Raw genomic sequence first — 12,698 nt, 5'->3', positions numbered from 1 at the left:
TGTTTTATTTTATTTATTCATTCATTGATTTATTTTTAGCGACAGGGTATCACTCTGTTACCCAGTCCAGAGTGCAGTGGCACGATCACAGTTCACTGTAACCTTGACCTCTTGGGCTCAAAAGATCCTCCTGTGTCAGTCTCCCAAGTAGCTGGGACTACAGGCGTATGCCACCATACCTGGCTAATTTTTTTTAAAGATTTTTTATAGAGACAGGGTGTCACTATATCACCCAGGCTGGTCTTCAACTCCTGGTCTCAAGTGACTTTCCCACCACAGGCCCTCAAAGTGCTGAGATTACAGGTATGAGCCACCGCACCCAGCCCCATGACTCAAGTTTTAAAATCTTCAATTCTCTCCAAAATTGAGCTATAGATATAATTCAATTTCAATTAAAAACCCCAGAATGGTTTTTCATTGAACTTGACATACAAATCCTAAGATTTGTACAGAAAACCTCAGTCATGAGTCACCAATATACTCCTACAGAGGGAAAATAAAGGGTATGAGTCCTACCAAATATTGACACCATAAATCTACAGTAATTAAGACAATGTGCTTGTAGTAGCCAGCCTCCAAGATGGCCCCCAATGGTCCATAGCTCCTAGTATTCATACACAAGTTAAAATGCCCTTTTGTAGTCCCCTCCCACATTGAACCAAGACTGGCCATGTGTCACTAAAAGAATAGGGTGGAAGTAACAAGACGTGAGTTCTCAAGACTACATAATGAAACGTATCGAAGCTCGATTTTGGTCTCTTGGACCACTCACTGGCCACCATGTTGTGAGGCCACTCAATCAGTCCTGTGGGGAGCCCCAGGTGGTGAGGAGCTGAAGCTCTATGTGACCCAGCCACTCAGGAAGTAGACCCTACAGCTAAGGCCTTCAGATGACTGCAGCCCCAGCCAACATCTGTGCGCAACCTCATTAGAAACCCCAGTGGGAACTGCTTAGATGAGCTATTTCAGAATTCCTGACCCAAATAATACATACATAAGCATAATAAATAGTTGTTTTTTACAATTAAGTTTGGGGATAATTTGTTACTTAGCAATGAATAGGTAACATAAGGATAAAGGCAAACGAACCAACATGAAGGGTTTATGCCTACTGTGTCATGTTGTTGTAATTCAATTATATAAGTCATAAAAAGGGCTGGACGTTTCAAGTTCTGGAAATTATCATTATCATCATGATAGTGATATCATTATCACCACCATCATCACCATCACCACACTCGTCATCACTATTCTCATCATCATTGTCATTACTATCACCATCACCATCATCGTTACCATTATAACCATCACCACCATCATTACCACAATCATATTCATGACCATGGCCATCACCACCATCATCATCATCACCATCATCATCTTAGCTCCAGCTGGGAAACCCAAGAGCATTCACCAACCCATCAATTTTTGTATTTTTGGTTGTTTTTGTTTCTGTTTTTGTTTTGAGATAGAGTCTCCCTCTGTCGCCCAGGCTGGAGTGCAGTGGTGTGATCTTGGCTCACTGCAACCTCCACCTCCCAAGTTCAAGTGCCTCAGTCTCCCGAATTGCTGAAATTACAGGCGCCCACCACCATGCCCTGCTAATTTTTGTATTTTCTTTTTAGTAGAGACAGGGTTTCACCATGTTGGCCAGGCTGGTCTTGAACTCCTTACCTCAAGTAATCTGCCTGCCTTGGTCTCCCAAAGTGTTGGGATGACAGGCGTGAACCACTGCACCCAGTCAATTTTTGAAACTGGAAAAGACCTTAGGTATTAACCAGCTTCCAATCTTCATCACTCATCACTCAGAGAGAGAAACCCAAAGAGTGAGAAGAAGGGTTTACTCAAGAGCACAAATCAAACTGAGTGTTACTGCCTCCAAGCCCTTAGTTCTACTCCTGCTGTCTACCTCGGGCAGAGGCCACTAAAGATCCACCAAAATTCATGCTTTCTCTTCCATAATATGGAATTGATGCTGGAAAATGCCTACCCAGCTAAGGACTGCATTTCCCATCTCTCCTTGCATGTGGATGCAGTCATGTGACTGCTTCTGGCCAATAGAATAGGAGCATTTGTCATACGCATCACTTTCAGGGCACTGTATTTAAGGAGAAATTACTTCTCCGTACCTCCTCTCTCCCTATTTTCTGCAGGCTGAGACTCTAAGGAATGGCAAAACTGCAAATGAAAGTAGCCTGGGTCCCTGAATTACTCTGTGGGGAAAAGTCCCCCAACCTGGAACCAGAAGCACATGCATTGTACTGTTTTGTGTACAAGAAATAAATTTTTACCATGTTAAGTCACTGAAATGTCTTGTTTGTTACAGTAGCTGGTGTTATCCTAATGAAGTACCCTTTGGGCCAGAGTTAGCTGTGATGTGTCCATCTGATCCTCAGAGACCTCATGGATCTCCATTCCAGCTTCTCTTGCCAGTTCTTACAGTAATTATATGCAGGGAGATGAATAAAGGACTGATGTCTGGGCTAAAAGTTCCTCTCCTATTTGCCTGGTGAACTCCTACTCATCCTTCAAGGCCCGTATCCCATATTTCTTCTTCCAGGAAGCCTTCCCCAATGTCTTCAGCCAAGCAGAGTCCTCATTCTCCCCCACACTGCAGCCTCCCTTAACATGATGTCCCTCCTCAACCCAGGCCTGACAATGAAGACGCCTGTGCTGGGCTCTCTCCAGACAAAGTCAGGACCTAGGGTCGAGTCACCTCTGAATCCTGAACACCACGTGGTGGCATGCAATAGTGCCCAATACAATTTATTGAATAAATAAATGAGGCTGGGCATGGAGACTGATGCCTATAATCCCAGCACTATGGGAGGCCGAAGAGGGTGGATCACTTGAAGTCAGGAGTTCGAGACCAGCCTGGCCAACATGGTGAAATGCCGTCTCTACTAAAAATACAAAAATTAGCCGGGCATGGTGGTGCATGCCTGTAATCCCAGCTACTTGAGAGGCTGAGGCAGGAGGATCACTTGAACCTGGAAGGTGGAGGTTGCAGTGAGCCGAGATCGTGCCACTGCACTCCAGCCTGGGCAACAGAGCAAGACGCCATCTCAAAAATAAATAAATAAATAAATAAATAAATAAATAAATAAATAAATAAAAATGAATAACACGGTAACTAGAAGACAGTCTGTAACTCTGTTCCAGACCAGGACCAAGGTTTTGGAACAACAGTTGAAAGCAAGCCTTTTCAGTGCAATCCATTTCTCTGCTTACAGCTGGGGAAACAGGTTCATTCTTTCAACAATGGGCACCTCAAACTTAACAGGTCCAAGACTGACATCATTGCCAGTTCAAACTTGCTCTCCTCCCTCCAGCCTCTTCATCTAACAATGGCTCCATCACCACCCAGCAATCTGGCTTACGAACCCAAGATGATTTTCAACACTCCCCAATCCTTCAGAATCAAGTTAGAGTAATTTTTTTTTTTTTTTTGAGACAGCGTTTCACTCTTGTCGCCCAGGCCGGAGTGCAATGACGTGATCTCAGCTCACTGCAGCCTCTGCCTCCTGGGTTCAAGCAATTCTCCAGCCTCTGCCTCCTGAGTAGCTGGGATTACAGCCTCCCGCCACCACGCCTGGCTAATTTTTTGTATTTTTAGTAGAGGCAGGGTTTCACCATGTAGGCCAGGCTGGTCTCGAACTCCTGACCTCAGGGGATCCACCCACCTCTGCCTCTCAAAGTGCTGGGATTAAAGGCATGAGCCACTGCGCCCGGGCAAGTTAAAGTAATTTCATAGGTGATCGTCTACAAGCCAGGAATGAATCTAAGTGTTTTGAAAGTCGGGTTTATTTTTATTTTTATTTCTTTAGAGACAGGGTCTCACTCTGTTGCCCAGGCTGAAGTGCAGTAGTGCAATCTGCAGCCTTGAGCTTGGGCTCAAGCAATCTTCCTGCCTCAGTCTCCTGAGCAGCTAGGACTATGGGCATGCACCACCACACCTGGCTAACTTTTTATTTGTGGTGATGAGGTCTTGCTCTGTCACCCAGACTGGAGTGAAGTGGCACAATCATAGCTCACTGCAGCCTCCACCTTTTGGGCTCAATTGATCCTCTTGCCTCAGCCTCCTGAGTGTTGGGACTACAGGCATGCACCACCCTGCCCAGACAACTTTATTTTTATTTTTATTTTTTGTAGAGACAGGGTCTTATTATGTTGTCCAGGCTGGTTTCGAACCCCTGGCCTCAAACAATTAGCTCGTCTTGGCTTCCCAAAGTGCTGGTATTACAGGCGTGAGCCACTGTACCTGGCTGGAAATGGAGAATTCATTGAATCCATTTCCAGTCAATCAGTAGATCATTCAGATTCTACATCCAAACTATCTCTTACATCTAAGCTCTTCTCACCATCCCCGTTCCCAAATCCTAGAGCAGCCACCACAGTGATCACCTTTGTGGCTGCAACAGCCTCCTCAGTGATCTTCCTGATCCATTTTATACTCCTCTCAGCCCACCTTCATACAGCAAATCTAACCACGTCAATCTCCTCTTGAAACCTTGCCATGGTTCCCCCATCATCCTCAGCACAAAGTCCAACCTCACCACGGCCCCTGCTGACTTCTGTGATGACTCTACTCTTTTCTTCTCACTTACCTCTCCCACCTCTGCTCCAGCCAGGTAGAAATGGTTGCCACACGCTAAATGCAACCTATTTTACCGTCTCTCATCTCCAGGTCTCGTATATAAGGTTGCCTCTGCCTGAATGCCCTTTGTGGTAGATTACAAATACTTTCCAGCTCCTACCATCCAAAGAGAGAATTGCCGGGTATGGTGGCTCACGCCTGTAATTCCAAGACATGATTAGGAGGATTGGGTGGGGTGGGAGAATTGTTTGAGGCCAGGAGTTCAAGACCAGCCTGGCAACAAAGCAAGCCCCCGTCTCTACAAATAAATTTAAAATTAGCCAGGTGTGGTGGCACATGCCTGTAGTTCCAGCTACTCAGGAGGCTGAGGATCAATTGAGTCCAGGAGTTTGAGGTTGCAGTGAGCTAAGGTGAAGTCACTGCACCCCAGCTTGGGTGACAAAATGAGATCCTGTCTCAAAAAAAAAAAAAAAAAAAAGAGGTAGAATCTAAGTCTTCATCTTTTGTGTCTAGGTTGGTCTCGTGACTTGCTTTAGCCCATAGAGGGTTTGCAACTTCTCCTGTTGCTTTCTTGGAATACTCCTGCCAAATTCAAGCACTCAGGCTAAATTGCCAAAGGATGAGAGACGGTGTGGAGCAGAGACAAGCACCTAGCTAAAGGTACCCTACACTGATCAACTGGCCAACCAGCAGATATGTGAATGAGGCCCTCCTAGACTACCTACCCCAGCCAGGTTATTAGCTAACCACAGAGATCACCTATCTGCCCAGATAATTTACCAAATGAATTGGAATAACAAATGTTGTCTTTAAGCCATTCCATTTCAGGGGACTGTTTGTTGCACGGCAAAAGCTAACTGATAATGTGCAATGCCAGGTTGCGTTCTTAAAGGGAGGAACATTCTAGCCCCTTTATCTGGCTGGCAAGTGAGTATGGTGATAAGTATTCTTGGAAACTGAGGACAAAGGAAATTCACAGGTGGCGGGACAACAGAACAGGAGGAGCTTGTCTTCGGCACTGCAGAAAGGACAATGACAGCCTTGGACTGATTAAGCTCAGATTATTGCATAAGAAATAAATAATCTTCAGTTTTATTTAAGTCATTGTTACTTTGGTTCTCTGCTACACAGAATGACTTACCTCCCAGTTTGCCAAGGATGACCCAAGTTTATGCCTGTTGTCCTAGGGTAATTATTGAGGAGGAGAGAATTGGTTGGGGGTTTTTTGAACTTTTTTTTTTTTTTTTTTTGAGATGAAGTCTCACTCTTGTCACCCAGGCTGGAGTGCAATGGTGTGATCTTGGCTCACTGCAACCTCCGCCTCCTGGGTTCAAGTGATTCTCCTCCCTCAGCCTCCTGAGTAGCTGGGATTACAGGCACCTGCCACCACACCTGGCTAATTTTTGTATTTTTCGTAAAGACGCGTTTCACCATGTTGGCAAGGCTGGTCTCAAACTCCTGACCTCAGGCAATCCATCTGCCTCGGCCTCCCAAACTGCTGGGATTATAGGCTTGAGCCACTGTGCCCGGCCTTTTCTTTTCTAACTTTTTTTTTTTTTTGAGACAGAGTCTCACTCTGTCACCCAGGATGGAGTGCAGTGGCACAATCCCGACTCACTGCAACCTCCGGCTCCCGGGTTCAAGCGATTCTCCTGCTCAGCCTCTTGAGTAGCTGGGATTACAGGTGCATGCCACCATGCCCAGCTAATTTTTGTACTTTTAGTAGAGATGGGGTTTCACCATCTTGGTCAGACGAGTCTTGAACTCCTGACCTCGTGATCTGCCCATGTCGGCCTCCTAAAGTGCTGGGATTACAGGCGTGATTTAAACTTTTTTTTTAAAGACAGGGTCTCACTCTGTTGCCCAGCTGAGTGCAGTGGCGTGATTACAGCCCACTGCAGCCTCCACCTCCTGAGCTCAAGTGATCCTCCCACCTCCACCTCCAGAGTAGCTCCCAGTACCAGCCTGCTGGTACTGGTCTACCATCTGTTAGGAACTGGGCCACACATCAGGAGGTGAGTGGTAGGCAGGTGAGCTAGCATAGCTTCATCTGTGTTTACAACCACTCCCCATTGTTCACATTACCACCTGAGCTCCACCTCCTGTCAGATCAGCTGCAGCGTTAGATCCTCATAGGAGTGCAAACCCTACTGTGAACCCCACATGTGAGGGATCTACCTTGTGCACTGCTTATCGGGAATCTAGTGCCTGATGATGTCACTGTCTTCCATCACCCCCAGATGGGATCAACTAGTTGCAGGAAAACAAGCTCAGGGCTCCCACTGATTCTACATTATGGTGAGTTGTATACTTATTTCACTATACGTTACAATGTAATAATAATAGAAATAAAGGGAACAATAAATGTAATGCATTTGTATCATCCTGAAACCATCCCCCCTAACTCTGGTCTATGGAAAAATTGTCTTCCACAAAACTGGTCCCTGCTACCAAAAAGGTTGGAGACTGCTGCTCTGTAGGTTTAGATGATAAATTAATCTCTACTTAACTGTTACAGTAGCCAAACCTCTATCCTAATGAATACACAGCATTGATTACAACAGGCTGTAACTGTGTGAACAGATCATGGAATCTCAGTAGGCTGGGATCACCATGACAGCAGAAACGTTCTTATCAACCATCACATTCCCTGCTGTTGGGACACAGTAGACAAATCAGTGAGGGTTGGTGGAAAGAACGAACATATTCATTAACTAATTATGCATACATCAATACCCCCTCCTCTTTCTCTTCTAGCAACATGGGCTGAGAGGGGCTCCACCCCCAGTTCCAGTCAATTAGCATGGCCCATCCCCTTGCCTATGGCTATTGGTTCAGAGATTAACACATGACCCACTTCAGACCAATGAGAGAGTGCAAATCCCGGATCTTAAGCTCCAGCTTCCAGGACAGTGATTTATTCTCCCCTCTGTTGGTCAAGGGTGAGGTTACGTGGTCTGGAGCAACTCCATCTACTTTGCTGCCATGAGTGGGAGATCCTAGATTTACAAAGCTGGAAAAGGAATCCATCACAGAGACATGCAGTCCTTGATGACATTGCTGGAGCTACTGAATGAAGCCATACTTAAAACCCACATAAGAGTTTGCTTCTCTTCCAAAATGGCATTGAGAAAAAATTTTTTTCATTAGAAAAATTGTCTTCCATGCATGGTGGCTCACGCCTGGGATCCCAGCACTTTGGGAGGCCACAGCGGGTGAATCATGAGGTCAGGAGTTCGAAACCAGCCTGACCAACATGGTGAAACCCCGTCTCTACTAAAAATACAAAAATTAGCTGGGCGTGGTGGAATGCACCTGTAATCTCAGCTACTCGGGAGGCTGAGGCAGAAGAATTGCTTGAACCCTGGAGGCAGAAGTTGCAGTGAGCCGAGATCGTGCCACTGTACTACAGCCTGGATGACAGAGTGAGACTCCGTCTCAAAAAAAAAAAAAAAAGCTTCATTTACAAAAACAGGTGGCAGGCTGCATTTGGCCCACAGGTCATGGTTTGTTGACCTGTAATTAGGTTTTCTGTCATTTGCAAACTTCTTGGGGCATACCCACTGCCTTGATGGAACACCAGACCTTGTTAGACGGGAGGAAGTTGAGGGAATCAGCCCATAAACCCCTCTAGCATCCAAGACACTTCCATCAGAGGCACCACACTGATCTTCCTTCCTTTCTTCCTTCCTTCTTCCTTCCTTCCTTTCCTCCTCTCTTTTATTTTCTTTTTTATTCATATATATGAATAAATATTACTATATATAATATATGTGTGTGCATGTATAGATACACACATACATATGTGTGAGCTGTATAATTATTTCATTATATATTACAATGTAATAATAATAAAGTGAACAAGAAATGTAATGTGCTTGATTCATCCTGAAACCATCCCCCCAACTCATATATATATATGAAACCATCCCCCCAACTCATATGTGTGTGTATATTATGTGTGTGTATATATATGTGTGTGTGTGTGTATATATATGTGTGTGTGTGTATGTGTGTGTGTGTGTGTATATATCTGTAGAGATGGGGGTCTCACTATGTTGCCCAGGCTGGTCTCGAACTCCTGGGCTCAAGTGATCCTCCTGCCTCAGCCTCCTAAGGTGCTGGGATTACAGATGTAAGCCACCATGCCTGGTCTATTTTCTTTGTTTTTGTTTTGTTTTGTTTGAGATGGAGTCTTGCTCTGTGGCCCAGGCTAGAGTGCAGTGTTGTGATCTTGGCTCACTGCAACCTCCGCCTCCCAGGTTCAAGCAATGCTCCTGCCTCAGCCTCCTGTGTAGCTGGGATCACAGGTGTGTGCCACCATGCCCAGCTAATTTTTGTATTTTTAGTACAGATGGAGTTTCACCATGTTGGCCAGGCTGGTACCGAACTCCTGACCTCAGGTGATCCGCCTGCCTTGGCCTCCCAAAGTGCCGGGATTACAGGCATGAAGCACTGCACCCGGCCTTACCACCCCTTTCCATGGCAATTACCTGATCACCCAAAAGTTACTACCCCTTCCCTAGAAATTTCTGCATAAACTGCCTCTTACTGTACATGTAATTAAAAGGAGGTATGGGCCGGGCGCGGTGGCTCACGCCTGTAATCCCAGCACTTTGGGAGGCTGAGGAGGGCAGATCACAAGGTCAGGAGATCGAGACCATCCTAGCTAACATGGTGAAATCCCGTCTGTACTAAAAATACAAAAAATTAGCTGGGCGAGGTGGCAGGCACCTGTAGTCCCAACTACTGGGGAGGCTGAAGCAGGAGAATGGCATGAACCTCGGAGGCAGAGCTTGCAGTGAGCTGAGATCGTGCCACTGCACTCCAGCCTGGGCGACAGAGCAAGACTCCATCTCAAAAAAAAAAAAAAAGGAGGTATGGGAATGGCACAGTGGTTCATGCTTGTAATCCCAGCACTTTGGGAGGCCAAGGCAGGCAGATCACCTGAGGTCGGGAATTTGAGACCAGCCTGGCCAACATGGCAAAACCTCATCTCTACTAAAAGTACAAAAATTAGTCAGGCATGGTGGCAAGCACCTGTAATCCCAGCTACTCGGGAGGCTGAGGCAGGAGAATTGCTTGAACCCGGGAGGCTGAGGTTGCAGTGAGCTGAGATCGCACCACTGCTTTCCAACCTGGGCAACAGAGCAAGACTGTGTCTCTAAATAAATAAATAAATATAAATAGGACTGCAAAACTGCCCTGAGCTGCTACTCTCAGCCTGTGGGGTAGCCCTGCAAGAGCAGTCATGGAGCTGTAACACTGCCACTGCAATAAAGCTGTTTTCTTCTACCCTACCACTGGACTCACCCTTGAATTCTTTCCCTAGCCTGTAAAACTTCTTGGGTGAAACCAAGAACCCTCGCAGGCTAAGCCCCACTTTGGGGCTTGCCTGCCGTGTGTCACATTCTCTGGATTTGGACACATGTATGATAACGGGTATCCACTATTATAGTGTCATACAGAGTATTTTCACTGCCGTAGAAAGCTTCCATGCTCTGCCTATCCATCCCCCCTTTCCCACTAACCTCTGACAACTACTGATCTTTTTACTGCTTCTACAGTTTTGCCTTTTCTGAAACATCACATAGCTGGTATCGTACAGTATGTAGCCTTTTGGGACTGGCTTCTTTCACTTACTAATATGCATTTGGGGTTCCTGTATGTCGCTTCATGGCTTAAGAGCTCATCTCATCTCTCTTTAGTGCTGAATAATATTCCATTGTCTGCACTGGGAGCGGTGGCTCACACCTGTAATATCAGCACTTTGGGAGGCTGAGGTGGCTGGATCACCTGAAGTCAGGAGTTTGAGGCCAGCCTGGCCAACATGGTGAAATCCCATCTCTACTAAAAATACAAAAATTAGCCAGGTGTGGTGGCAGGTGCCAGTAATCCCAGCTACTCAGGAGGCTGAGGCAGGAGAATAGCTTGAACCTGGGAGGAAGAGGTTGCAGTGGGCCGAGACCACACCATTGCACTCCAGCCTGGGCAACAAGGGCAAAAGTCCATCTGTAATAATCACAATAATATTCCATTGTCTGGATGTACCACAGCTTATTTATCCATATGAGGAAGTAGGTGGAACTTGACTCTGGAGGTGGGGCTCAGACAACGGACCAAATTGAGGACTAGCTAAAACAGGGCTGGAGCAGAAGCACCTTTCCATAAGACATGCCCACCAGTGTGCCATGGCAGTTTGCCATTGTGATGGTAACACCAGCAGCTACTACTCCTTTCCCATGGCAATGACTCAGCAACCCAGAAGTTACCACCCTTTTCCTAGAAATTTGCATAATCTGCCCTTTAATTTGCACATAATTAAAGTGGGTATAAGTATGACTGCAACATTGACAACTCGGGGCTCACAGCCTGTGGGGTAGTCCTGCTCTGCAAGGAGCAGGACTCCTGTAACTGCCGCTATGCACTTTCACTTCAGTAAAAGCTGCTGTCTAACACCTCCAGCTCACCCTGGAATTCTTTCCTGGGCAAAACCAAGAACCCTCCCAGGCTAAGCCCCAATTTAGGGCTTGCCTTGCCCTACATCACATTCACCTACCAAAGGACATCTTTGTTGCTTCCCAGTTTCAGCAATCACGAATAAAGCTGCTACAAAGACTTGGGTGCAAGTTTTTGTGTGGACATAAATGTTCAACTCCTTTGGGTAAATAGAGGACCTGAATACCTAGTACCATGTCTGACACATAGTAGATGCTCAATAAAATCTGTTGAATGAATAAATCTCCCTTTGACAGAGGAAACAACTGAGGCTCAGAGAGGGGATACTGCCCATCCAGGACCACACAGATAGGAATGGAGAACCAGATACCAGCACTGTGAGCCCAAAGTCTGTGCCTCTAACCTCTGTACAACACTGCCTCTTTGAACCACACTAAGCTGCTCCTGGTGCCTCTTAGAGACTGGCATAATGAGGGCGGTCATGGGCAGGCAAGTCACCAGAGACGATAGAGCAGATGGCTGTGTCTGTGGCTCAAGGGAGGAAGTTCCCTCCTGACCTCAGGGAGATCAGCTGAACCCGGAGGCAGCTTCCTTCCAGTCATGTGATGCCTCAAAGAGGGGAAAGGGGGCATGATTCATCCCCTCTCCCGGATGCGGTGGGGCCAGCTAAAGAAAGGGGCTCCGTCAGACAGCAGCAGTGACTGCAGTTAGACCACCAGAAAGGACTTCTCGGTCGCCTGAAGAGTGTGAGAAAGTGGCAAAGGACAGGAGGTCCTTTAAACAAACGTAGGAGGGGCATATGAGGAGGGTTCCTCCCTGCTGGGGGCAACCCCCCTCAGTGCCCCTTTTCCTTCCTCCAGGAAGAGGCGGGCACCCATTGTGCTGGCGTCTTGCCCATATGCAAATCAGCACCCAGGCGCACTGCGGTGAACCCTGCCTGAGGTTCCTTCTTTCCCCTTTGCCAGCCAGTCTCCCATCAACAAAACCCCTGCCCAAGATGAAGAAAGAGCCAGAAAGGTCCGCTGGCTTTCCACGCTCCTTCGGGGAAGCAGTGTGCAGGGACAGAGGCCTCTGGGGTCTGGGAGAAGGGACCCAGAGCCAAGCATGACGGCAGCAATCAACTCCCCACCCCCACCCCAGCCCCAGGGAGCCGGCCGGAAACCGGAAATGCCTGTTACCAGAGCTTGGTTGGGGAGATAGAAAAAAGGGTGGGTGGAGGGGCCCTTTGCATTCAACCCATCAGCCCCTTAATCAGGCAACCTCAAGCTCCCGAGGGTTCCCAGAGAGGGCGGGTGTGCTGTGCACCCTTTCAAAGCTCCGAAGCGGGGGTGCAGAGTGTGCACGCCTCATCCTAGCCCTCAAACCCTTCTGTGAGGAAGCCTGTCTCTCTTCTGCCCCATCCTCTACCACCCCAGCACACACTCCACTTTTCAGCACCGGTGGGAGGGTCAGGCAGATCTGGTTCAACTCCCAGACCAGCCCAGCAAGTTGAGGGAGCTTGGATGGGTCATTTTGCTTTCCATTGATTCAGTTGACTCCTCTGTACATCGGGAATGAAAATACTTGACCAAATGTTTGCGGTAGAGCCTGGTGTGAAACCCAGCACCCCAGACCCGGTCATGCATTAATTCAGCAAGCATGT

At 47.1% G+C, this 12,698-nt stretch overlaps 1 protein-coding gene across 3 annotated transcripts in view; it reads right to left on the bottom strand.

Annotated features, from left to right (window-relative positions):
- Positions 1-12,698, bottom strand: part of VAV1 (vav guanine nucleotide exchange factor 1) — an 84,716-nt gene that overhangs the window by 43,037 nt on the left and 28,981 nt on the right. The gene's annotated exons all lie outside the window — the stretch shown is intronic.

This window comes from Symphalangus syndactylus, chromosome 13 (assembly GCF_028878055.3).
Source record: "Symphalangus syndactylus isolate Jambi chromosome 13, NHGRI_mSymSyn1-v2.1_pri, whole genome shotgun sequence".
In the NCBI taxonomy this organism is placed as follows: Eukaryota; Metazoa; Chordata; class Mammalia; order Primates; family Hylobatidae; genus Symphalangus; species Symphalangus syndactylus.
The sequence above is the reverse complement of the archived record's forward strand: the minus strand, read 5'-3'. Positions and strand labels throughout refer to the sequence as shown.